Source organism: Pristiophorus japonicus, chromosome 6 (assembly GCF_044704955.1).
Source record: "Pristiophorus japonicus isolate sPriJap1 chromosome 6, sPriJap1.hap1, whole genome shotgun sequence".
NCBI classification, from domain to species: Eukaryota; Metazoa; Chordata; class Chondrichthyes; family Pristiophoridae; genus Pristiophorus; species Pristiophorus japonicus.
Genome location: NC_091982.1, coordinates 230,826,722 through 230,852,563, shown reverse-complemented (window position 1 = coordinate 230,852,563; position 25,842 = coordinate 230,826,722). Strand labels below are relative to the sequence as shown.

At 46.6% G+C, this 25,842-nt stretch overlaps 1 long non-coding RNA gene across 1 annotated transcript in view; it reads right to left on the bottom strand.

Moving 5' to 3' along the window:
• LOC139265400 (uncharacterized) overlaps positions 1 to 22,738 on the bottom strand; it is a 51,428-nt gene extending 28,690 nt beyond the window's left edge. The window contains exon 1 of the long non-coding RNA XR_011593552.1: positions 22,476 to 22,738. This is a non-coding gene — a long non-coding RNA (uncharacterized lncRNA). The remainder of the gene's footprint in view (positions 1 to 22,475) is intronic.
• Between the last annotated feature and the right edge of the window lie 3,104 nt (positions 22,739 to 25,842).

The following is a 25,842-nucleotide window of genomic DNA, read 5'->3' as shown; positions in this document are numbered from 1 at the left end:
CCTTAATCCAGGTTTTCTTACATATCACACTGCCTGCCTTACACTGGGGCAAGGGGAAAACACCTCGAGCTATTTCCATTTCTAGAACCCTTTTTGCATCTGTAGTATCTCTCTTAACCTGCGTTAGCATAGTCCAGGACACCTCCCAAACTTCAGTCCTTACATAGAAACATAGAAAATAGGTGCAGGAGTAGGCCATTCAGCCCTTCACCACCGGTTAATAAGATCATGGCTGATCATTCAGTACCCCTTTTCTGCTTTCTCTCCATACCCCTTAATCCCTTTAGCCGTACGGGCCATATCTAACTCCCTCTTGAAGATATCTAATGATCTGGCCTCAACAAATCTCTGCGGTAGAGAATTCCACAGGTTCACCACTCTCTGAGTGAAGAAGTTTCTCCTCATCTCGGTCCTAAATGGCTTACCCCTTATCCTTAGACTGTGACCCCTGGTTCTGGACTCCCCCAACATCGGGAATATTCTTCCTGTATCTAACCTGTCCAGTCCCATCAGAATTTTATATGTTTCTATGAGATCCCCTCTCATTCTTCTAAACTCCAGTGAATACAGGCCCAGTCGATCCAGTCTCTCTTCATATGTCAGCCCTGCCATCCCGGGAATCAGTCTGGTGAATCTTCGCTGCACTCCCTCAATAGCAAGAATGTCCTTCCTCAGATTAGGAGATCAAAACTGAACACAATATTCCAGGTGAGGCCTCACCAAGGACTTGTACAACTGCAGTAAGACCTCTCTGCTCCTATACTCAAATCCCCTAGCTCTGAAGGCCAGCATGCCATTTGCCTTCTTCACCGCCTGCTGCACTTGCATGCCAACCTTCAATGATTGATGTACCATGACACCCAGGTCTCGTTGCACCTACCCTTTCCTAATCTGCCGCCATTCAGATAATATTCTGCCTTCATGTTTTTGCCACCAAAGTGGATAACCTCACATTTATCCACATTATACTGCATCTGCCATACATTTGCCCACTCACCTAACCTGTCCAAGTCACCCTACAGTCTCTTAGCGTCCTCCTCACAGTTCACACTGCCACCCAGCTTAGTGTCATCTATAAACTTGGGGATAATATTATCAATTCCTTGATCTAAATCATTGATGTATATTGTAAATAGCTGGGGTCCCAGCACTGAGTCCTGCGGCATCCCATCCTTATTTTACCCTTAGGCTTTGTATATTTTTTTTAATTTCCGTTTTAGATACCCTATTGTTCCATTTCTATAGTTTACATTTATGATTCTTATCCTGTATTTGACGTTATTGCTTGGGTTTTCTGCTTGAGCATTTTTATGGGTAGGCAGGTGAGCACAGAAGCAGGAGACCTCGAACCTTCTGCTGTAACTCTCAGTTAATTCGTCCATCAGTTCTTTGAGGTTTGACTTTCTAAAATCAAATATTTTTGTCCTGATCATTATTGATGTCAACTGCCAGCTAATTTTAAACTTCATAGACTCATCAGAATTGATGTTCTGAAAGATCACCCACCAGGCACACATTTCAGGAAATGCCTGTGATTTTACGTCCATTAAATGTTAAGCTATGAACGCAGTTTCATTGAATTATGCCTGGTGTTGTTCTAGTGAATATTTGCAGTCATTTTCCATGGATTAAATATCTTTCCTACAATGGGGTGCCCAGACTGCATGCAATATTCCAACTGTGACCTAACCAATGTCTTGGGCAGATTCAACATCACATCTTTCCTTTTATAGTCAATGTCCCATTGTACAAAATCAAAAAGGGCCACGTTTCAACATAATTCTAAAAGGACAAAGAGTGTTAACAAAACAAGCCTGAAGGCTCTGAGTTTCAATGCGAGGAGCATTCTTAATAAGGTGGATGAATTGACTGCACAGATAGCTGTTAATGGATATGATTTAATTGGGATTACGGAGACATGGCTCCACGGTGACCAAGGCTGGGAACTCAACATCCAGGGGTATTCAATATTCAGGAAAGATAGACAGAAAGGAAAAGGAGGTGGGGTAGTGTTGCTGGTTAAAGAGGAAATTAACACAATAGTAAGGAAGGACATTAGCTTGGATGATATGGAATCTGTATGGGTAGAGCTGCGGAGCACCAAAAGGCAGAAAACGCTAGTGGGAGTTGTGTACAGACCTCCAAACAGTAATAGTGAGGTTGGGGAGAGCATCAAACAAGGAATTAAGGATGCGTGCAATAAAGATGCAGCAGTTACCATGGGTGACTTTAATCAACATATTGATTGGGCTAACCAAACTGGTAGCAATACTGTGGAGGAGGAATTCTCTACTACAGGAAGTTGTTGATCATGCAACTTCAGTACCCCTTTCCTGCTTTCTCTCCATACCCCTTGATTACCCAGTTCGTTAGATATATTCAAGAGGGAGTTAGATGTGGCCCTTACGGTTAACGGGATCAAGGGGTATGGAGAGAAAGCAGGAAAGGGGTACTGAAGTTGCATGATCAGCGATGATCTTATTGAATGGTGGTGCAGGCTCGAAGGGCCGAATGGCCTACTCCTGTATCTATTTTCTATGTTTTCTTTGTACAAAGTGTAGAATTCCAATTGGCTTTTCTCACTACATTCCCAATTTAAAGATTAATGCATTTGCCCGGATGTCGCTATTTCTCCCCTCTCTGGGGATAGTGTAAAATGGGCGGTATCAGATCAGCTGCCCATTATACACCTCTCCCCATTTTCATTTCTATTTCCTTCAGGGCGAAATGGCAATCAAAAGCTGGCTTCATTTGTCAAAGGTATGAATATGTCACTTCTTTAAGCTTTTAAAGAACGTCATCTTCTCCAAATCCCCACTGAGTTCCTGTCGTAAACTGAGCATTGTTTTAAGTTTACATCTTTTTAAATCCAAACACGTAGTAGTCGTAGATATTTAAGGGCTGATTCAGCGATCCTGACAAAAAAATAAAGCTGTGCCCCCCTGAACCATCGTGCAATTGGAGAGGGGAGCTGTCCTTGATGACTTCGGCAAGCTCAGTTCATTGCACAGATACAACACCTCAAATCCGGCAACCTCGGGACCGACACCGTGCCAGTTTTCAGATTTGTCCAGATTTCGGACAAGAAACCCTATGAGCCGAAAATTCCACGAGGTGCGCATGGACCCGGCGAGGCCTCGCAAAAGCTGATTTTCGGGGCGCCATGCGCATGTGCCGAAAACCAGCTTTCCCCATTTGTCAAGATTTCTCCGAAGAGGATCCTCCGCATTCCCGAAGCCGATAACTAGTCTGGCCTGCCGGTTTTTGGACAATAATTCCGGATTCTGGACTACTAAATATCAAATGGGATTTTCTCAAAAATGTCCAGTTTTTGGACAATTCCAATTTTCGGTCGGTCAGATTTGAGACGGTATACCTGTAATAATTTGATTAAGATCTCTGTGCGTGCTCCATGACAGTAGGAAGCACAATGGGACGAGGATGCTCGATTTGAACCTACTTATTTGCTTGACTATGTTGAAGAGCCGATATGGACAGCCAGCAAGGGAGAGTTGGGCAGGAATGTTCCCTTCAATGAATACAGAGCCGAGCTTCTGCTGAAAGAGGGACAGGAGAGCAACCTAGCCATGTTTGGGACTGAGACAAATATGTGCAGCAGGCACAGCAGGAGGTGCCCGATAGAGTGAATCCTGTCATCCGTGTCCACAAGTCACAGGAGCAGATGCGGCAGAAATTTTCACACTTGAGGAAGAGTGCCAAGGTAAGACTGCCCACAGTTTCGCACCTGAAATTAAGCCTACTCCTAAAGTGTGCATGCCACAAACACTGTGCCCCAAGCAGCATCTGCGAGAAGCATAGGAGGCACTAACACAGCCTCTCACATCTTTCACACCTGTCCATATGCTTCAGGTTGAACTTTGTGGCTGGCACTTAAAAATGCTTCTCATGTCACACATCACTGTGGCAGGTTGTGCTACCATGTCAAAGTGCCACCTGAAACTACTTGCATGCTGTTTAGCCATCCATTTGCACAAGGTCGGGATGTAGAATAGGCACTGGGGCACGAGCATTCTAAATGTGAAAGCTGTGTGTTTTATCGGTCTTTAAAGGAGACTGCTGCACAGAAACCCAGAGACGCCAGTGGACTGTTGGCAATCCTGCGTGCCTCCGAATAATTAACCAGCATGAGGAGCGGACACTTCAAATGAAAACATTAGTGCTGGAGTCAGGCAGCATCTGTGAGGAGAGAAACAGAGTTAACTTTTCAGGCCGATGCCCCTCAAATTATGCAAGCTGAGGCAATTGAAAGCCTGGGCCAGGGAGTGTTTAATGGCTTGGCGAAAGCCCAAAAAGATAAATGTCCTCTTTTTGTTGTGCTTCTTACTTGTGGCACAAGAACATAAGAAATAGGAACAGGGGTAGGCTCAAGCCTGCTCCGCCATTCAATAAGATCATGGCTGATCTGATCATGGACTCAGCTCCACTTCCCCGCCCGCTCCCCATAACCCATTATCCCCTTATAGCTCAAAGATCTGTCTATCTCCGCCTTAACTACATTCAATGACCCATCCTCCACAGCTCTCTGGGGCAGAAAATTCCAGATTTACAACTCTCTGAGAGAAGAAATTCCTCCTCATCTCAGTTTTAAATGGGCGGCCCTTTATTTTAAGATTATACCCCCTAGTTTTAGTTCCCCCTACCAGTGGAAATATCCTCGCTGCATCCAACTTGTCGAGCCCTCTCAATATCTTATATGTTTCGATAAGATCACCTCTCATTCTTCTGAATTCCAATGAGTATAATCCCAACTTCATAAGTCAACCCCCTCATTTCCGGAATCAACCTAGTGAACTTTCACTGAACAGCCTCCAATGCAAGTATATCCTTCCTTAAATACAGCGACCAAAACTGCACGCAGTACTCCAGGTGTGGCCTCACCAAAACCCTGTACAGTTGTATCAGGACTTCTCTGCTTTTATACTCTATCCCCCTTGCAATAAAGGCCAAGATTCCATTTGCCTTCCTGATTACTTGCTGTACCTGCATACTAACTTTTTGTGTTTCATGCACAAGGACCCCCAGGTCCCTCTGTACTGCAGCACTTTGCAATTTTTCTCCATTTAAATTATAATTTGCTTTTCTATTTTTTCTGCCAAAGTGGATAACCTCATATTTTCCTACATTATACTCCATTTGCCAAATTTTTGCCCACTCACTTAGCTTAGCATTGCAGATTTTTTTATGTCCCACCCATATTTGTATCATCAGCAAACTTAGCTACATTACATTCGATCCCTTCATCCACGTCGTTAATCTAGATTGTAAATAGTTGGGGTCCCAGCACTGATCCCTGCGGCACCCCACTAGTCACTGTTTGCCAACTGGAAAATGACCCATTTACCCTGACTCTCTGTTTTCTGTTAGTTAGCCAATCCTCTATCCATGCTAATATATTACCCCCAACCCCGTGAACTTTTATCTTGTGTGTCATGTATTCAACCAACATTGTAACCCATGTATAATCTGACCCAAGTTGTACACTGTGAGAACAATGACCACTAGGTGGGAGACACTCCTAACCTGGACCTTCAGGTAAAAAGGGGAAGCTCCACCCACCTTCATCACTTGAGTGCTAAGGAATAAAGGACAGGTCACAGACTGACATTCTCTCAAGCATGGGCCTCGTGTGCATTTACACTGTATGGTAAGGACGTATCAATGGCGAGGAGAAACTGGGATTTAAACCACGCGAGCATGGCCACTAGCAGAACAGACAAGAGGTACTGTGTTAAGGAATGGTTCGGACAAAGATTCAACATTGTTAAAGCAGCACACAGTTCTCCAGGCAGACAAGGGCAGTCGGGCATGCCCCAACATGTAGCCGAACTCAGAGGGGGAGTTCGACAGAGACAATGGCAAGTTGAACGGCGATTCACGCCATTGCAAGGGACAATGCGGCCAGTAATGGGGCCATCAACACCTGTTAATGGCGCACTCAAGGACAATAACAGGGGCAGTCAGGGACGATCGACTGGCAAGGGACCTTTTGTTTCCAACAGCAGCTCATGTTGAATGCGTGGAGGCACACACTCAGCCGGAGTTTGCAGAGATGAGCAAAATATCTGCAGAAATTGCAGAAATGAACGCTGGGGGAAATCGCTGGAAGCTGAAGTTCAGCGAGTTCATGTGGAGCACGTATACAGTTCATACACCAGGACGCCACTGATAATGATGAAAGTGCTCCTCAATGGCATCCCAGTATCAATGGAGCTAGATACGGGGGCCAGCCAGTTCCTGATGGGTATCAAACAGTTCGAAGGCCAGGAGGCCAAAATTATCGCCGATTGACGCACAGCTATGGACTTACACAGTCGTGACCCACAAAGATTCGGAGAACAGGTTGCCACTCTGGATTGTCCCAGGGGACAGTCCCGCACTACTGGGGAGGAGTTGGCTTGCTGTCATGAACTGGAAATGGGGCAATGGCAATGCAATTTCCTCTGTGGAGCGAGTATCATGCTCACAGATCCTGGACAAATTTGACTCATTATTTCAACCCGGCATCAGCACTTCCATGGGGGCCAAGGTAGTGATTCACATAAACCCAGACGCCAGGCCAGTACACCACAAGGCCAGAGCGGTGCTGTATATGATGCGGGAAAAGATAGAACGCAAATTGGACTGTCTGCCGAGGGAAGGCCTCATCTCGCCAGTCAAATTCAGTGACTGGGCGAGCCCAATCGTGCCGGTGCTCAAGGCGGATGGGTCGGTCAGGATATGTGGTGATTACAAGGCCACCATCAATCAGGAGTCACTCCAAGACCAGTACCCGCTACCGAGAACTGAGGACCTCTTTGCGACGCTATCCGGTGGCAAACTGTTTTCAAAATTGGACCTGATCTCAGCTTACATGAACCAGGAGCTGGTGAGTGAGTCGAAGATGCTGACCACCATCACGACACACAAGGGGTTGTTTGAGTACAACAGATGTCCGTTCAGGATTCGCTTGGCTGCCGCGATCTTCCAACGAAATATGGAAAGCCTCCTCAAGTCGATTCCAGGGACAGTGGTTTTTCAGGACGACATCCTCATCACGGGTTACGATACTGAAGAACACCTCCACAACCTGGAGGAGGTGCTACGCAGACTGGACCGGGTAGGTCTGCGACTGAAAAAGGCGAAGTGCGTCTTCCTAGCTCCAGAGGTAGAATTCCTGGGGATGAGGGTAGCAGCAGACGGGATCAGCCCTACTGCGTCCAAGACCGAAGCGATCCAGAGAGCACCCAGACCCCGTAACATGACGGAGCTGCATTTGTTCCTGGGGCTCCTGAACTATTTTGGTAACTTTCTTCCCAAATTGAGCACGCTGCTCGAGCCGCTACACGTGCTCCTACGCAAAGGTCACGAATGGGTCTGGGGGGACAGCCAGGAAAGGGCTTTTAATAGAGCACGCAATTTGTTATGTTCCAACAATCTGTTAACGCTATATGACCCATGTAAGAAACTTGTGTTAACGTGCGATGCGTCATCCTATGGTGTCGGGTGTGTGTTGCAGCATGCCAAGGGTCAGTTACAGCCGGTAGCTTATGCCTCCAAGAGTCTGTCCTAGATAGAAAGAGGTTACGGGATGGTAGAAAAGGAGGCGCTCGCATGTGTATATGCGGTAAAGAAAATGCACCAGTACTTGTTTGGCAGGAAATTTGAGCTGGAGACAGATCACAAACCCCTAACGTCCCTTATGGCTGACAACAAGGCCATAAATGCAAACGCATCGGCCCGCATACAGAGGTGGGCACTCACGTTAGCCGCCTATGGCTATACAATTTGGCACAGACCGGGCACTGAAAACTGCACCGATGCACTCAGCAGGCTCCCACTAGCCACCACTGAGGGGGCTACCGAGCATGCTGCTGAGATGGTCATGGCTGTTGAAGCTTTCGGAAGTGAAGGCTCACCCGTGACAGCCCGTCAGATTAAAGTCTGGACAAATAGAGACCCGCTATTGTCTCTAGTCAAGAAATGTGTCCTGAATGGGGACTGGGCAGCCACGTACAGGGCATGCCCTGCAGAATTTAAACCATTTCACAGGCACAGGGATGAACTCTCGATTCAGGCCGACTGCCTACTGTGGGGAAACCGTGTAGTCATGCGCCAGATGGGCAGAGAGGTGTTCATCAGAAAACTCCACAATTAGCACCCGGGCATTGTCACGATGAAGGCAATTGCCAGGTCACACGTTTGGTGGCCAGGGATAGACGCAGATCTGGAATTGTGTTCGCAGTTGCAACACGTGTGCCCAGCTGGGCAATGCGCCCAGGGAAGCACCCCTTAGCCCCTGGCCATGGACCGCCAAGCCTTGGTCACGCATCCATGTGGACTACGCATGTCCTTTCATGGGAAAAATGTTTTTGGTTGTAGTAGACGCCTACTCCAAATGGATCGAGTGTGACATTTTAAATTCAAGCACTTCCTCTGCCACGGTTGAAAGTCTACGGGCAATGTTCGCCGCCCACAGTCTACCGGACATCTTGGTCAGCGACAATGGCCTGTGCTTCACAAACACTGAACTCCAGGACTTCATGGCAGGCAATGGAATTAACCATGTCGGAGCAGCACCGTTCAAGCCGGCCTCAAACAGCCAGGCAGAACGAGCAGTGCAGATAATCAAACAAGGGATGCTCAGAATCCAAGGGGGTTCCCTACAAAGACGCTTATCACGCCTCCTGTTGGCCTATAGATCCCGACCACATTCGCTCACAGGGGTTCCACCCGCAGAGCTGCTAATGAAAAGGATGCTCAAAACCCGGCTATCTCTTATACACCCCACCATGAAAGAAATTGTCGAGAGCAGGCGCCAGCCACAATATGACTACCATGACAGGAATGCGAGGGAGCGATGTATTGATGTAAATGATCCTGTTTTTATCCTCAACTACGCTGCAGGGCCCAAATGGCTTGCAGGCACTGTGATTGCCAAAGAGGAAAATAGGATTCTATTGGTTAAACTTACTAATGGACAAATCTGCTGCAAACACGTGGATCAAACAAAAAGGAGATTCGGCAACCCCATAGAAGAAGCAGAGGAAGGAAACGATGTAGAGTTCACTCCACCACAGATGACCGCACACCGGAACCAAAGGGAGGAGAGCCCAATCACTGTGGGCAGTCTGGATAGGCCTGAGGCACCGCAAACAGCAGACACTCAGGCCAGCGCCCAACAACCAGAGCCCCAACTCAGGCGCTCTACAAGAGAGCATAAACCATCAGAGAGACTCAACGTGTGATCCCAATAAGACTTTTGGGGGAAGGTGATGTCATGTATTCAACCAGCATTGTATCCCATGTATAATCTGACCTAAGTTGTACACTGTGAGAACAATGACCACTAGGTGGGAGACACTCCTAACCTGGACTTTCACATGTAAAAGGGGAAGCTCCACCCATCTTCAGTGCTAAGGAATAAAGGACAGGTCACAGACTGACCTTCTCTCAAGCATGGGCCTCGTGTGCATTTATACTGTATAGTAAGGACGTATCATTGTGCATTAATTTTTTATGTGGCACCTTATCGAATGCCTTCTGGAAATCCAAATATACCACATCCACTGGTTTTCCCCTTATTCACCCTGCGTGTTACATCCTAAAAGAACTCCAGCAAATTTGTCAAACATGATTTCCCTTTCATAAAAGCATGCTGACTCTGCTTGATTGAATTATGCTTTTCCAAATGTCCTGCTATTGCTTCCTTAATAATGGACTCTTGCATTTTCCCAAAGACAGATGTTCGGCTAACTGGTCTATAGTTTCCTGCTTTCTGTCTGCCTCCTTTTTTAAATAGGGCCGTGACATTGCGGTTTTCCAATCTGCTGGGACCTCCTCAGAATCCAGTGAATTTTGGTAGATTACAACCAATGCATCCACCATCTCTGCAGCCACTATTTTTAGGACCCTAGGATGCAAGATCCAGGGGACTTGTCTGCCTTTCATCCCATTATTTTATCAAGTACTACTTCTTTAGTGATAGTGATTGTATTAAGTTCCTCCCTCCCTATAGCCCCTTGATTATCCACTATTGGGATGCTTTTTGTGTCTTCTACCATGAAGACTGATACAAAATATATGTTCAAAGTCTCTGCCATTTCCCTGTTCTTCATTATTAATTCTCCAGTCTCATCTTCTAGAGGACCAACATTTACTTTAGCCACTCTTTTCCTTTTTATATACCTGTAGAAACTTTTACTATCTTTTTTTATATTTCATGCTGGTTACTTTCATAGTCTATCTTCCCTCTCTATCAATTTTTAGTCATTCTTTGCTGGCTTTTAAAAGTTTCCCAATCCTCTGGCCTCCCACTAGTCTTGGCCACATTGTATGCCCTTGTTTTTAATTTGATACCATTCCTTATTTCCTTAGTTAGCCACGGATGGTTATCCCTTCTCTTGCAGTCTTTCCTTCTCATTGGGATATATTTTTGTTGAGAGTTATGAAATATCTCCTTAAATGTCTGCCACTGCTCATCAACTGTCCCACTCTTGTATCTATTTTCCCAGTCCACTTTAGCCAATTCTGCCTTCATACCTTTGTAGTCTCCTTTATTTAAGTTGTGGCACTGTGGTTAAGATGTCTAACAAAGCCCCTGACTGTGCTGTGCCGTGCCTTCAAAAGTTTTGAAAATTCGCAAATCATTTAATTTGGCACCCTAAAATCAGACATTTTGGCCTACCCACTCTAGAGAAACATAAAAGAAGAACTTGTACTTTCATTGTGCCCATCGCATACTCAGGATGTCCCAAAGTGCTTTACAGCCAATTAGGTACTTTTAGAGTATAGTCAGTGTTATAATTTAAGCAAAAGTAGCATCCAACCTATGCACAGTAAGGCCTCACAATGAGAAAACGTACCAGTTACTTTATTTCTTGCAGTGTTTGAAAGACACCAAGAGAGTTTCCCTGCTCTTCTTAAAAAATGCAATCTTTTATGTCCACCTGAGAGGGAAAATTTGGTTTAATATCTCATCCAAAAGAAAGCACCTCGAACAGTGCAGCACTCCCTCAGTACTGCAGTGAAGTATTAGCTTGGATTATGTGCTTACATGTCTTTAGTGAAGCTAGACACAATGGCCTTCCAACTCAGAAGGAAGAATGCTCATCATCATAGGCAGTCCCTTGGAATCGAGGAAGACATGCTTCCACTCTTAAAATGAGTTCTTAGGTGGCTGAACAGTCCAATATGGGAATTACAGTCTCTGTCACAGGTGGGACAGACAGTGGTTGAGGGCAAGTGTGGGTGGGACAGATTTGCCGCACGCTCCTTCCGCTGCCTGCGCTTGATTTCTGCATGCTCTCGGCGATGAGACTCGAGGTGCTCAGCGCCCTCCCGGATGCTCTTCCTCCACTTAGGGCGGTCTTTGGCCAGGAACTCTCAGGTGTCGGTGGGGACGTTGCATTTAGTGGTATCACTGTGCCAAAGATAGCACTGAGTCTTCGAGGCGCACTCCTCGAACAATAACAACTTGCATTTATAAAGTGCCTTTAATGTGGAAAGATGCCCCAAGGAGCTTTGCAGAGGCATAATTAAAGCATTGAACACTGAGCCAAAGAAGGAGAGGGAGGTGGAAAGATGGAGAGGCTTAAGGAGGGAATGCCAAAGTGGGAGCCTCGATGGATGAAGATGGTCTTCCAAAGTTGGGCTAAGGGAGCGGGGGAGGGGGGGGGGATGTACTAGAGAACAGAATTAGAGCAATGGAGCATTTGGAGGAGGTTGGGTGTCCTAGGGCTGGAAAAGTTAACAGATAAGGAGAGGACTTAAACTCGAGGATAAGAATGTTACATTTGCGACAATGGTGGTCAGTGCGGAGAGGGGGTGATGGGCAAGTGGGACTTGGCGCAGGATAGTATACGGGCAGCAGAGCTTTGGATGAGCGGATGTTTATAGAGGTGGAGGATGGAACGTTGTTCAGAAGAGTATTGGAATAGTCGAGTCCAATTTCAATGGAAATGAAAATCAGGAGAGATGTAAAACGGGCTGCTGATTCACTATCAACGATTTGACACTATCGCACAAAGCTAAAATGACCCCCATTGTGTGGTCAATTGCTTGACTGGCACTCCATCCACCACCTTAAACACTCACACCCTCCACCACCAGTGCACCGTGGCTGCAGTGTGTACCAGCTACAAGATGCACTGCAGCAACTCGCCAAGGCTTCTTCAATAGAACCTCCCAAACCCGCGACCTCTACCACCTAGAAGGACAAGGGCAGCAGGTACTTGGGAACACCACCACCTCCAAGTTCCCCTCCAAATCACACACCATCCTGATGTGGAAATATACTGCCATTCCTTCATAGTCGCTGGGTCAAAATCCCGGAACTCCCTCCCTAACATCACTGTGGGAGCACCTTTACCACGCGGACTGCAGCGATTCAAGAAGGCGGCTCACCACCTCCTTCTCAAGGGCAATTAGGGATGGGCAATAAATGCCGGCCTTGCCAGCGACACACACATCCCAGGAATGAATCATTTTTAAAAATTGCTTGAGGCGCACCCGAAGTCCTATCACTCTGTGGAGCGATGTGTTGAAAACTGCCATATCCATTGTGTGACCGCTGTCCTTCATTGAAGTTCTCTGTTTGTTCCCAATTGTTAGAAGAACACAATGTCATGCTTGCAATTGCTCACATGGCAAGTTCCTAGTGCATTATGCGGATTTAGCTCTGCCACAAGGATTGAAGACAATAGACTCAAAGAGAAAGCCAACCCAGACAGCTCTTCTTCGCCTCCTCACAGCTGGGGTTAGAATTGCAAACAAACCCCCTGTCCAGTGTATCAATCTAGGATAAGATGGAATCATCTCCTTTTTTTTGCCTTGTAAAAGTATTATTATGTACAGCACAAAATGTTCAATCTCTGGCACCTTGGAGCCAAACTTTGCGGTCGGAGGCTTCCCGCGGGCGGGTGGATGCCTCCGACCACAAAAATCATTGCGACTCTATCTGGTAGTCCCGGAGGAAGGAAGACTTCTGCTCTGAAGCCTCGATGCGCAGCTCAGTGCAGAGGCCCACGTATTCGAGGAGCGAATGAGCATCCTGGGATCATGTGGGCCGGACCAACCAATGAAAATGGCGTATCCCCATTCACAGTCAGTTCCGTTTGTACAGAAATCAGCATTTCTGTGAATGGTGATACTCCCAAAAACACAAACATTTTAAATAAATAAGAAAAACACTTCACATATTTAAAATTAATTGAAATTTAATTTAATGAAATGTTTTAGACAAAAATTTATTTATTTGAATTTTTTTACATGTTTTAAATAAACTTACCTTAGCAGATAGGGTTTTTAAATATAAAATTTATTGATAAAATGTTATTTTTCTATCTTTTAAAACTCTTACGCTTTTACCAGGCGTAAGAGTTCGAATGACATTCGCTGGGCAAATAGCCCAAATCTCCGCCCGCGAAGACCCTTCTCCCAGGGATGAGTGCGATCTGTCAAGACATTTTGACAGTTCACAAGTGCCGGATTTCGGTGCATACGCTTCGCGTGCCGTGAATCGGCACTTGCGGAGGCTTCTGCGGGTGCATGCGCACATCGTATGCATCCGGAGAGGCCGCGAGTTTTGCCCCCTTGAGTTGTTTGGGACTGAGTGCCAAGTTAGTGCAGAAATCCAGAAACAAAATCTTGGCAATCCAGTTCCAACTGTGTATTGTTTAATTTATATATTATGAATATATACTTATTTGGAGAAAAAAATAGTTTAAGTGAAGTGCAGTCTATGAATGAATTGTCACAATCAACAGATGGCATAGGTGTGTAGATTACATAGGTGGGCAGTCAGTAATGACGTTTGTAATTAAAAACAATGGGCAAATGATGTTTCAGGATAAAAATTACAGGTTTATTCTCATCCCTCTTCTGATATGTGAACATGAAAATTACAGGGTTATTTTTAAAACACACACACAAGAGGAATGGTTAGTGTGCCTTGGAAATTGTAGATATGTCTTGGGTTGCTTTCCTCAGTGAACCCGAGTTAGATGGAACATTTCTTTAGCTTTAGTTGATATTTTCTGTGCATTTTTTGTCTTCCTGAACCTGAGGAATGTTAGTGATGGGAATGACACACATTCCCAGTTCAGAAACTCAGCAACAGCATAAAACGGTCCAAGGTCTGTGCTACTAATTTTGAGACTGCCTTTGATATTTTCTTGGGTTCAATGGCATTTGTCATTCCTGCATAGGAGCCTCAAGAGCTAGAACCTCCACTTTTGTGTTTATCGCCCAAAAATGGGCGTTATTTCCAGTGTGGGCGGTAAAAAAGGGTTTTCAGATCGCTGGCTTCTTGCCCATTCTCAAAACACTTAGTTTACATTTTAAAAATGGGCGTTACCGCGAGCGATATAAAATGGCCGGTCACGTTAAATTTTTCTGAACTTCTGCCATAAAGAGTGGCCGTCCGTAGCAACGGCATGGCAATGCTCGATTCCCACGATTCAGGAGGTCAAGGGTCATCATTACATGCGCAGAAGAGGAGAAAGAGAGAGATGGAGCTCAGAGGCACTGAAAGCGTGTGTGGCTGTGGTGTGTGCTTGTTTGGCTGTTGTGGGAGGAACGACAGAGATTCACCAGCAGCAAAAAGCCCACTAAGCACCAAGAACATAGTTGGCACCGAGTTTTTGTCCAACAAATAACATATAAAATGGAAGAGATGGAGGAGGCCCTGGAGCTGCTCGCCAGGAACACTGGTGGCAGAGGGTTCCCAGTGGTCCCAGAACGTGGCACTGCACCCCAAGGTGGGACACCCCCAATGCCAACCACGCATGAGAGCCAGCAGCAACATCTTGCTTATGGCTCGGAGCACGCTCCCACCTCGAGACCATGCTCTCCCACATCCGTCCAATCAGGGCTTCGGCCCTCACCCCGCCCCATCAATGAAGCATCGCCTGAGGACCTCCTTGGCAAGGCGGCCTGGAGTCAGGAGGGGAAGGGGTAGAGGTGGGGAGGAGAAGCGGGGGGGGGGGTGGGGGGAAAGGGTTGGTTTGTACAGAAATACTGATGAGGTCAGGCTAATGTTCGGTTTAAATGGTTTTTATTTAACAAAACCTTGTAGCACATTGGCACAGATAGCTGCACCATTACACGCTGGTGATTCCTTAACATCAAAGGGTATAATGACACTTAACTTCAATCAACTTAAACTTTAACTGTCACCAAGGTGATGCCCACCATTGATGTATGACCTAAACATCCAGCAGTGTGTCAGCCTTCTAAATAACATCAACGTTCTTTCAGGCAAAGCGATCATTCATGAGCTCCTGACGTAAGGCTCTTGCAGCATCATGCCACCATGGACCCTTTCATGCGGTCTACAGGGGGGCGGGTGCAAGGCTTCAGCATCAGCTTGATTGTCTGGCCTGATGTCAGCATCCGCCTCATCGTCCTCCTCTTCCTCTCTCTGGTGAGGTGGACTGTCATACTCATCAGGCAATTCTTGTCCCCTCCCGATAGCCAAGTTGTATAGCATGTAGCACATCACCACAAATTGAGCTATCTGCTCAGGGTGGTATTGGAGCTCGCCTCCTGAGTGGTCCAGGCATCTAAAGCACTGCTTCCACGATATTGCGAGTTGCTCTGTGGCTCTCGTCGTATTGCCTCTCATTGTATCGCCTCTCGGTCTCAGTATGGGTGTCACGCAGGGGGCATCATCAGCTTGGTGGCAAGGCCATATCCTTTGTCCCCAAGAATCCAGCATTGACCTTATGGCTCATTGTTAAACAAGCCAAATACAGTGCACTCACGCAGGATGCTGCCCGGAAATTGAGCATTCACTGCCAGTATAATTTGCTTTTGGTCGACAACCAGTTGGACATTCAGGAAGTGGAATCTCTTGCGGTTCTTGAAAACCTCAGCATCCTGAAAAGGTGCCCGCATTGCGATGTGCGTACAGTCTAATGCTCCCTGCACCTTGAGGAAGTTTGCAATTCTGGAGAATCCTAGAGCCCTCTCACTCTGTGCCTCCCTGGTCATAGGGAAGCTGATCAAGTCCCTCCTGCATGCGTACAGGGCTTCAATGACCTTCTAATGACCGGATATAAAAGGGGTCAGAGGGTCTAGTAAGGAGGAGGAACTGAGGGAAATCTTTATTAGTCGGGAAATTGTGTTGGGGAAATTGATGGGATTGAAGGTCGATAAATCCCCAGGGCCTGATGGACTGCATCCCAGAGTACTTAAGGAGGTGGCCTTGGAAATAGCGGATGCATTGACAGTCATTTTCCAACATTCCATTGACTCTGGATCAGTTCCTATGGAGTGGAGGGTAGCCAATGTAACCCCACTTTTTAAAAAAGGAGGGAGAGAGAAAACAGGGAATTATAGACCGGTCAGTCTGACCTCAGTAGTGGGTAAAATGATGGAATCAATTATTAAGGATGTCATAGCAGTGCATCTGGAAAATGGTGACATGATAGGTCCAAGTCAGCATGGATTTGTGAAAGGGAAATCATGCTTGACAAATCTTCTGGAATTTTTTGAGGATGTTTCCAGTAAAGTGGACAAAGGAGAACCAGTTGATGTGGTATATTTGGACTTTCAGAAGGCTTTCGACAAGGTCCCACACAAGAGATTAATGTGCAAAGTTAAAGCACATGGGATTGGGGGTAGTGTGCTGACGTGGATTGAGAACTGGTTGTCAGACAGGAAGCAAAGAGTAGGAGTAAACGGGTACTTTTCAGAATGGCAGGCAGTGACTAGTGGGGTGCCGCAAGGTTCTGTGCTGGGGCCCCAGCTGTTTACATTGTACATTAATGATTTAGACGAGGGGATTAAATGCAGTATCTCCAAATTTGCGGATGACACTAAGTTGGGTGGCAGTGTGAGCTGCGAGGAGGATGCTATTAGGCTGCAGAGTGACTTGGATAGGTTAGGTGAGTGGGCAAATGCATGGCAGATGAAGTATAATGTGGATAAATGTGGTAAAAACAGAGAGACAGACTATTATCTGAATGGTGACAGATTAGGAAAAGGGAAGGTGCAACGAGACCTGGGTGTCATGGTACATCAGTCATTGAAGGTTAGCAAGCAGGTACAGCAGGCGGTTAAGAAAGCAAATGGCATGTTGGCCTTCATAGCGAGGGGATTTGAATACAGGGGCAGGGAGGTGTTGCTACAGTTGTACAGGGCCTTGGTGAGGCCACACCTGGAGTATTGTGTACAGTTTTGGTCTCCTAACTTGAGGAAGGACATTCTTGCTATTGAGGGAGTGCAGCGAAGATTCACCAGACTGATTCCCGGGATGGCGGGACTGACCTATCAAGAAAGACTGGATCAACTGGGCTTGTATTCACTGGAGTTCAGAAGAATGAGAGGGGACCTCATAGAAACATTTAAAATTCTGACGGGTTTAGACAGGTTAGATGCAGGAAGAATGTTCCCAATGTTGGGGAAGTCCAGAACCAGAGGTCACAGTCTAAGGATAAGGGGTAAGCCATTTAGGACCGAGATGAGGAGAAACTTCTTCACCCAGAGAGTGGTGAACCTGTGGAATTCTCTACCACAGAAAGTAGTTGAGGTCAATTCACTAAATATATTCAAAAGGGAGTTAGATGAAGTCCTTACTACTCAGGGGATCAAGGGTTATGGTGAGAAAGCAGGAAGGGGGTACTGAAGTTTCATGTTCAGCCATGAACTCATTGAATGGCGGTGCAGGCTTGAAGGGCTGAATGGCCTGCTCCTGCACCTATTTTTTATGTTCTATGTTCTATGTTCTAATGCAGCAATGTGTGGCATGCTGAGAAAGTCCGCAAATGTCGCCGCTGTGGCCTGAAAAGAACCCGAGGTGTAGAATGACAGTGCCACGGTGACTTTGACCTCGATGGACAGTGCAGTTCTGATGGTGCTGGCAGACTGCAGACCTGCCCTTATCAGCTGGCATAACTCAGTGATAACCTCTTTGTGGAAGCGCAGTCTCCGAAGGCAGGTGGTGTCGGGCAAGTCGAGGTAAGAATGCTTCTCCTTGTACTTGCGGGGGGTGTAACGTCTGGACCTCCTCATCTGTCTGTCATGTCTTACATTGGGCTCATAATGCAGTGCAGCATTCCTTCGGCGATGTCGAGTCTGCTGCATGTAAGTGGACACCAAGAGAGGGTGAGAAAGGACAGGCCCCATTGCAGTAGCTCTCTGTTTTCCACCGATTACTCACAAACAAGGAATGTCCCGATGAACACACCTCTTCAATTCCAATTGGTCACAGTGTGGTCAAGATGTTTTTGCAGATGTTCACATCAACTCCAACGACCTGCAGAGTACATCCGCATTCCACCGAGGTTGAAGCACAGCAGCCTGTTAAAGGACACGATATGTGATCTACAACATGGCATCCATAACGCTGTGATTCATCCCAGTTAGTTCCACTTTTTGTGGGCGGTTTTTTGAGTGAGTGATATTGTGGGCGATATGTGTGCGAGATGGTGAAATTGAAGCTTGACGATCTCCATGGCCACGAGTTTGAGTAAATATGCTCTTTATGACAAAAAAAACCAGACGTTAATATTGAATCTTGGCATTAAATCCATGCCGAAAGTAATACTGGGCGATATTATGGGCGTTGATTTCGCCCATTCTGCTGATTCCGCCCCCAAAAAATGGGCGGGCGGTAAACATATAAAATTCTGACAGGACTGGACAGGTTAGATGCAGGAAGAATGTTCCCGATGTTGGGGAAGTCCAGAACCAGGGGACACAGTCTAAGGATAAGGGGTAGGCCATTTAGGATTGAGATGAGGAGAAACTTCTTCACTCAGAGAGTTGTTAACCTGTGGAATTCCCTACCGCAGAGAGTTGTTAATGCTAGTTCATTGGATATATTTAAGAGGGAGTTAGATATGGCCCTTACGGCTAAAGGGATCAAGGAGTATGTAGAGAAAGCAGGAAAGGAGTACTGAGGTGAATGATCAGCCATGATCTTATTGAATGGTGGTGCAGGCTCGAAGGGCTGAAGGGCCTACTCCTGCACCTATTTTCTATGTTTCTATGTTTCTATGTTGCACACTCCCCTCTTCTAACAACTTGTGAGTTTATTAAAATGGAAGTGTTAAAATGTGTAAATTATTTGTCCACTCCAACCGGGATTTCGCCAACAGAGGCGAGCTCGATGCGGGCGACATTGGTGCAGCGTGGGAAACCCTCTCCAAAGTGCAGCCCGCCCTCTCCCTTCAATCCTCCATGGCTGAGGCTGGTTAAGCCCGCCCTGTGGTCTCCCGGCCAATTAGCTGGAAGTGGGTCTGATGACATCATCTGATGATGTGTCATCAGCCGGTTTCCTTAAAGGGACCATTCCCAACATTTGTTGACAGTTGTGCTGTCAGTGTTCTGCAGCATTGAGGTGCGGCAAACACTGACAAACACCTCACAGAGGGGCACGGTTGCACCCAGGCGCTCCCATCACTCCCTCCAGATGCTTATGAAGGGAGTCACAGCACGCAGGGAGGTTCTCTTCCTTCCCATGGGCAGAAGAGACCTTCCCAGGACACCAACGCAGCCAGGTTGCACATTGCAGAGGGCACAAGCAGGGATGTTGTCAGGAGGACCAGGCTGCAGTGGCGCAAACCTTTCAAATGATCTCAGTAGATTACGAAATGTTACTGCAAAGCCACACTCAACCTCATCCTGCTGTGCCACTTATCACATCCCCATCACTCTGCCTTCCCTACCCTATCCCTGCACATCCTCACTCACACCAACTTGCCTTGCATCTCCACCCATCCCTCTCTCTGTCTATCTACATTATCACTTCCCCATCTCACTAGCCACCCATAAGAACATAAGAACATAAGAATTAGGAACAGGAGTAGGCCATCTAGCCCCTCGAGCCTGCTCCGCCATTCAACAAGATCATGACTGATCTGGCCGTGGACTCAGCTCCACTTATCCGCCCGCTCACCGTAACCCTTAATTCCCTTATTGATTAAAAATCTATCTATCCGTGACTTGAATACATTCAATGAGCTAGCCTCAACTGCTTCCTTAGGCAGAGAATTCCACAGATTCACAACTCTCTGGGAGAAGAAATTCCTTCTCAACTCAGTTTTAATTTTGCTCCCCCGTATTTTGAGGCTGTGCCCCCTAGTTCTAGTCTCCCCGACCAGTGGAAACAACCTCTCCACCTCTATCTTGTCTATCCCTTTCATTATTTTAAATGTTTCTATAAGATCACTCCTCACACTTCTGAACTCCAACGAGTAAAGACCCAGTCTACTCAATCTATCATCATACGGTAACCCCCTCATCTCCGGAATCAGCCTAGTGAAGCTAGTATATCCTTCCTTAAGTAAGGTGACCAAAACTGCACGCAGTACTCCAGGTGCGGCCTCACCAATACCCTATGCAGTTGCAGCAGGACCTCCCTGCTTTTGCACTCCATCCCTCTCGCAATGAAGGCCAACATTCCATTCGCCCTCCTGATTACCTGCTGCACCTGCAAACTAACTTTTTGGGATCCAAAAGAGTTTCATGCACAAGGACCCCCAGGTCCCTCTGCACTGCAGCATGTTGTAATTTCTCCACATTCAAATAATATTCCCCTCACACTCACTCTCATCCTTGTCCAATCATACCAACTAACAACACACAAGGCTAGGCACTTGGGTCGTTCAACCAATGTTCATGTATAGTTAATGTTGATGTGTTCTTGGACAGATTGGTGTGCACCTTTGGAAGTGGCTTCGTGAGTTGTAGTGAATGGTGAGAAATAAGGGTACCCCTGCAATGGTGATGGGTGTGAAAGGAATGGGTTAGACATTGCAGGGATGCTTCATGGAGCTGGTGTGGGGAGGTGACAACCTGGTGCATCATGTGGCAGTCAGGGTGTACAGTGTCAAGTGAAGTAAATGTGGCCATGGTGAGGCCATTACTGGCCTCTCGGGCAGCAATGTGGTCGGGTGCTGATGCCCTGTGTCCTGTGCAGCATCAGGTGATTGCAGAGAAGGTTGGTGTTGTTGGTGGTGATGCTGGTGTGTTTAGTGATGTTGGTGTTGGGGCTGATCATGATGGGATTCTGAGGACAACGGTGAGATTTTTTTTCAAGGGCACCAATGCTGCTGCAATAATGGCAGGTAAGGTTGATGACAGAAGTGCCCTGTGAATGCTGAGAGAAGTTGTTCTAAGGAAGTGACAGCGAATAGAGAGTTCACTGCAAACACTTCCAAAATGCATACAGCTCAAAAGTCTCTTGCAAAACCTGAAGTCTTCAGCTTCTGACATTGGAAAGTGAACAGCTGTGAAATGGTAACTTTTATACCACTTCTTCAGCTATCAACTAGCCAAAGCGATCGAGAGTCACTGAGAACCTGACCCTACCTGGTGTGAAACCCGATGGACGGCTAACCTGTCAAAAGGTTAGGAAAATTGTAAGTGCCTGCTTTTAAGCCTTGTAACTCGCATTCAAGTAACTTTTAATGATGTTAATTACCTGTCCTGCCGCTTGCTGTCGGGTCGGCGATCCAAACGCTGACCTGACGGGTCAGAAACTCACAGGGAGGCGGGTTCAGAGCGGGATACTGACCCGCTGTCAATCACGGCCATTTTGACAGCGGGCCCGCTTCCAAACCCACCCTCACGGGGCTGGGAAGATTCCGACCGGATGGTGGGCAGTTACCTTTGGGTTGTCAATGTCAAGTGCAATCTCGGTGTGAAAATTTCAGTCACACGCCATATGGTTGGGGTATATGAACAGATTTGAAAATGTGCACATGCATCACCGCAACAAAATGTAATAGAATTTACTCCAACCTTTTTCCTGCTCCACCTGGCTAATAGACCCTGTAGAATTAGTACAAACTTGCTTTCCAAAATAGCTGTAACTACACAAGAGTATTGGAGAATGTAGTTTGCAATGGTTTGCTGTTATTTTTACAACACAGATTTATAATGCTTTCCATGGCTGGAAAAAAAATTAACATCTTGCAATATGTAATATGACCAATTTGACTGCCAAGTTTCCAGGATCCAGTGATAAGACCCAAATTTCGGCTCGAGTTGCTCCTATTTTTTTGGAGCAACTAGTTTAGTATGGAGTATCTGAGAAATCGCAATTCTCGGCATTTAGTTTGCTCCAGTTTTAGTTAGTTAGAAGAGTTTTGTTTTAGTAGGTTTTTTTTCAAAAGGGGGCGTTACCAGCCACTTACGCCTGTTTTGCAAGTTTAGGCAGCGAAAAGTTACTCCAAACTAACTTAGAACGGAGTAAGTGTCGATTTTTGTATGCTCAGAAAAACCTTGCCTGCACTTTATAAATGAAGCGCAGGTGGTGAGAGATGGGAGGTGGTGGGGGAAGGGAAGTTAGAGGGAAGTTAGGGGATTTTACAAAGCATTAAACACTTCACTTTTACCAATAAATGATAAATAAATCAATACATCAATCAATGAATCAATAGATCAATCAATCAAAAAAAATTAAAAATTTAAAAATTTAAAAATCAAAAAATCAATCAATAAATAAAAAATTAAAAGTTTCTACCCACCTATTGCAGCACCGGAGCCCTCCAACAGCCTGCCGAAGAGCTGCTCGGGTGGGCTCCGCCACCGAGGAGGTGTTTGGGCGGGGCCCGCAACCGACGAGGTGCTGGTCGGGCAGGCCCCGCCGCCGAGTCGGTAACGGCAGTGGCGACGAGGCGAGACGAGGGACGGTGAGGCAGGCAGGCCACTCGGTCCGGGATAGAGGTGGCGAACAGCGCTATGTCCCTTCGGCCAGGGATAGGATCACCCGGAGACAGGACGCGCTGGGATGGCCAGGAGCTACTGTGCATGCACGCAGACTCCACTGCGCACGCGCTCAGCTGCCAGCACTCTTTTTGGCCCAGGGCTAGAGCTCCGCCCCCAGCTGCTTGTGTTGCTCTGCGTTGACTGTGAAACAGGCCTGCTGGACTCAGAGAATCGCGAGGTAAGTTTCAGGCGCTTTTTTTATTCTAAAAAATAGGCGGGCCTCTCAGAGTGCATTGTTCTGGGAGGACATCCAAAACTTGGGCCCATAGTGTTTTAGATTTTAACTGATTCTAGACTGGAACACATCCTCGTAAAGGAAGTAATTGTATGATATTCGCTGATGGGTAAGAGTTGAATAATATTCTTCAGAAATTATGGTCACTTTTATGTTACACTTACTCATTTTATTTCAAGAGTGAGCCTTCAAATGCAAGCTTGGTTTATTGGTAGCAGTCTTGCCCTGAAGCTAGGCAGTTGCAAGTTCAAAGCCCCATTTTCGGTTTGAGCATTTGAAATGTTTCTGATAGATGTGATAAAGTGCTATATAAATGCAAGTAGGAATTCTTCTTCCTTATGTCTTGAAGATCTAGTTGGCGATTCTTCTCCAGACCAGGAATTTCCTGGGAGAGGATTTTTGACCTCATGAAGTAATGGCTACGACACACTCAATCAGGAGCTTCACTAGTGTGTGTGCGTGTGTGGGACTGTGTCCGTGTGTGTACATATAGGTTATAACCCACACATGCACGTGAGTTTGGCTCAGTTGGTCAAACTTTCCCTAGTTTAAAGGCTGCAGCTTTAAGCATCACTCCAGAACTTAATAGCATCATCTCTATAACAGTGCCAGTTCCTTCTTCACTCACCTATTGGTGCGTTCAGCGACAACCCAGGGAAATTTTGCATCATTTTCCTGGCACATTCTGGTCTCTGCAATATTTCCGTCGATTATAAAAACGCTCCAGACTATCAGGCAGGGTCACATCGGAATGCAAATGCCAATGATGCTTTATTATATTTGGATCTTCGATGTAGACTCTTACTCCCGTGGTGAGTTGGAGAGGCTCGGGAGGTGCGTCGGAAAGGCCTATAAAAAGGCCCAGCGCATCGCTGAGGCTCGGGAGTTTGTGGTGAGTCGGAGAGGCTCGGGTGGTGCGTCGGAGAGGCCTATAAAAAGGCCCAGCGCGTCGCTGAGGCCAACCGGTGCAGCTACAGGGAGAAGGCAAAAAAGGAGAAAGAAATCGAAAGGTGACGTCACAGTCAAGGGGGTAAGTGATTGGCTGGTGATTGGTAAGTAGTTTTTCTTTTTCTTTCTTTATCAGTAAGTAACCTTTTATCATTGTTGTTGCCCAATTAAGTTAATCCAAGGGTTAAGTCATGGCAGGAGAGCTCAGACACGAGATATGCTCCTCCTGTACTATGTGGGAACTCAGGGATGCTTCCGGTGTCCCTGACGACTATGTGTGCAGGAAGTGCATCTGCATGCAGATCCTGACGGACCGCACTGATGCACTGGAGCTGCAGGTGGATTCATTCTGGAGCATGCACGATGCTGAGAATGACATGAATAGCATGTTTAGTGAGTTGGTCACACCACAGGTAAAGGGTATACAGCCAGATAGGGAACGGGTGACCAATAGGAAGAGAAGTGCAAGGAAGGGAGTGCGGTCATCCCCCTGCAAAACAGATACACCGCTTTGGGTAATGTTGAGGGGGATGACTCATCAGGGGACGGCAGCAGCAGCCAAGTTCATGGCACTGTGGGTGGCTCTGCTGCACAGGAGGGCAGGAAAAAGAGTGGGAGAGCGATAGTGATAGGGAATTCAATTGTAAGGGGAATAGATATAGGCGTTTCTGCGGCCGCAACCGAGACTCCAGGATGGTATGTTGCCTCCCTGGTGTAAGGATCAAGGATGTCTCGGAGCGGGTGCAGGATATTCTGAAAAGGGAGGGTGAACAGCCAGTTGTTGTGGTGCATATAGGTACCAACGATATAGATAAAGAATGAGATGAGGTCCTACGAGACGAATTTAGGGAGCTAGAAGCTAAATTAAAAAGTAGGACCTCAAAAATAGTAATCTCAGGATTGCTACCAGTGCCACGTGCTAGTCAAAGTAGGAATCGCAGATTAGCTCAGATGAATACGTGGCTTGAGGAGTGGCGCAGAAGGGAGGGATTCAAATTCCTGGGACATTGAAACCGGTTCTGGGGGAGGTGGGGCCAGCATAAACCGGATGATCTGCACCTGGGCAAGACCGGAACCAATGTCCTCAGGGGAGTGTTTGCTAGTGCTGTTGGGGAGGAGTTAAACTAATATGGCAGGAGGATGGGAACCTATGCAGGGAGACAGAGGGAAATAAAAGGGAGACAGAGGCAAAAGATAGAAAGGAGAATAGTAAAAGTGGAGGGCAGAGAAACCCAAGGCAAAAAACAAAAAGGGCCACATTACAGCCAAATTCTAAAGGGGCAAAGTGTGTTAAAAAGATAAGCCTGCGAGGAGTATTCGGAATAAGGTGGATGAATTATCTGCGCAGAGAACAGTTAATGGATATGATGTAATTGGCATCACAGAGACATGGCTCCAGGGTGACCAAGGCAGGGAACTCAACATCCAGGGGTATTCAACATTTAGGAAGGATAGACAAAAAGGAAAACGAGGCGGGGTGGCGTTGCTGGTTAAAGAGGAAATTAATGCAATAGTAAGGAAGGACATTGGCTTAGATGATGTTGAATCAGTGTGGGTGGAGCTATGGAATACCAAAGGGCAGAAAACGCTGGTGGGAGTTGTGTACAGGCCACCAAACAGTAGTAGTGAGGTTGGGGACAGCATCAAACAAGAAATAAGGGATGTGTGCAATAAAGGTACAGCAGTTATCATGGGCGACTTTAATTTACATATAGATTGGGCTAACCAAACTGGTAGCAATGCGGTGCAGGAGGATTTTCTGGAGTATATTAGGGATGGTTTTCTTGACCAATATGTCGAAGAACCAACTAGAGAGCTGGCCATCCTAGACTGGGTGATGTCTAATGAGAAGGGACGAATTAGCAGTCTTGTTGTGCGAGGCCCCTTGGGGAAGAGTGACCATAATATGGTAGAATTCTTTGTTAAGATGGAGAGTGACACAG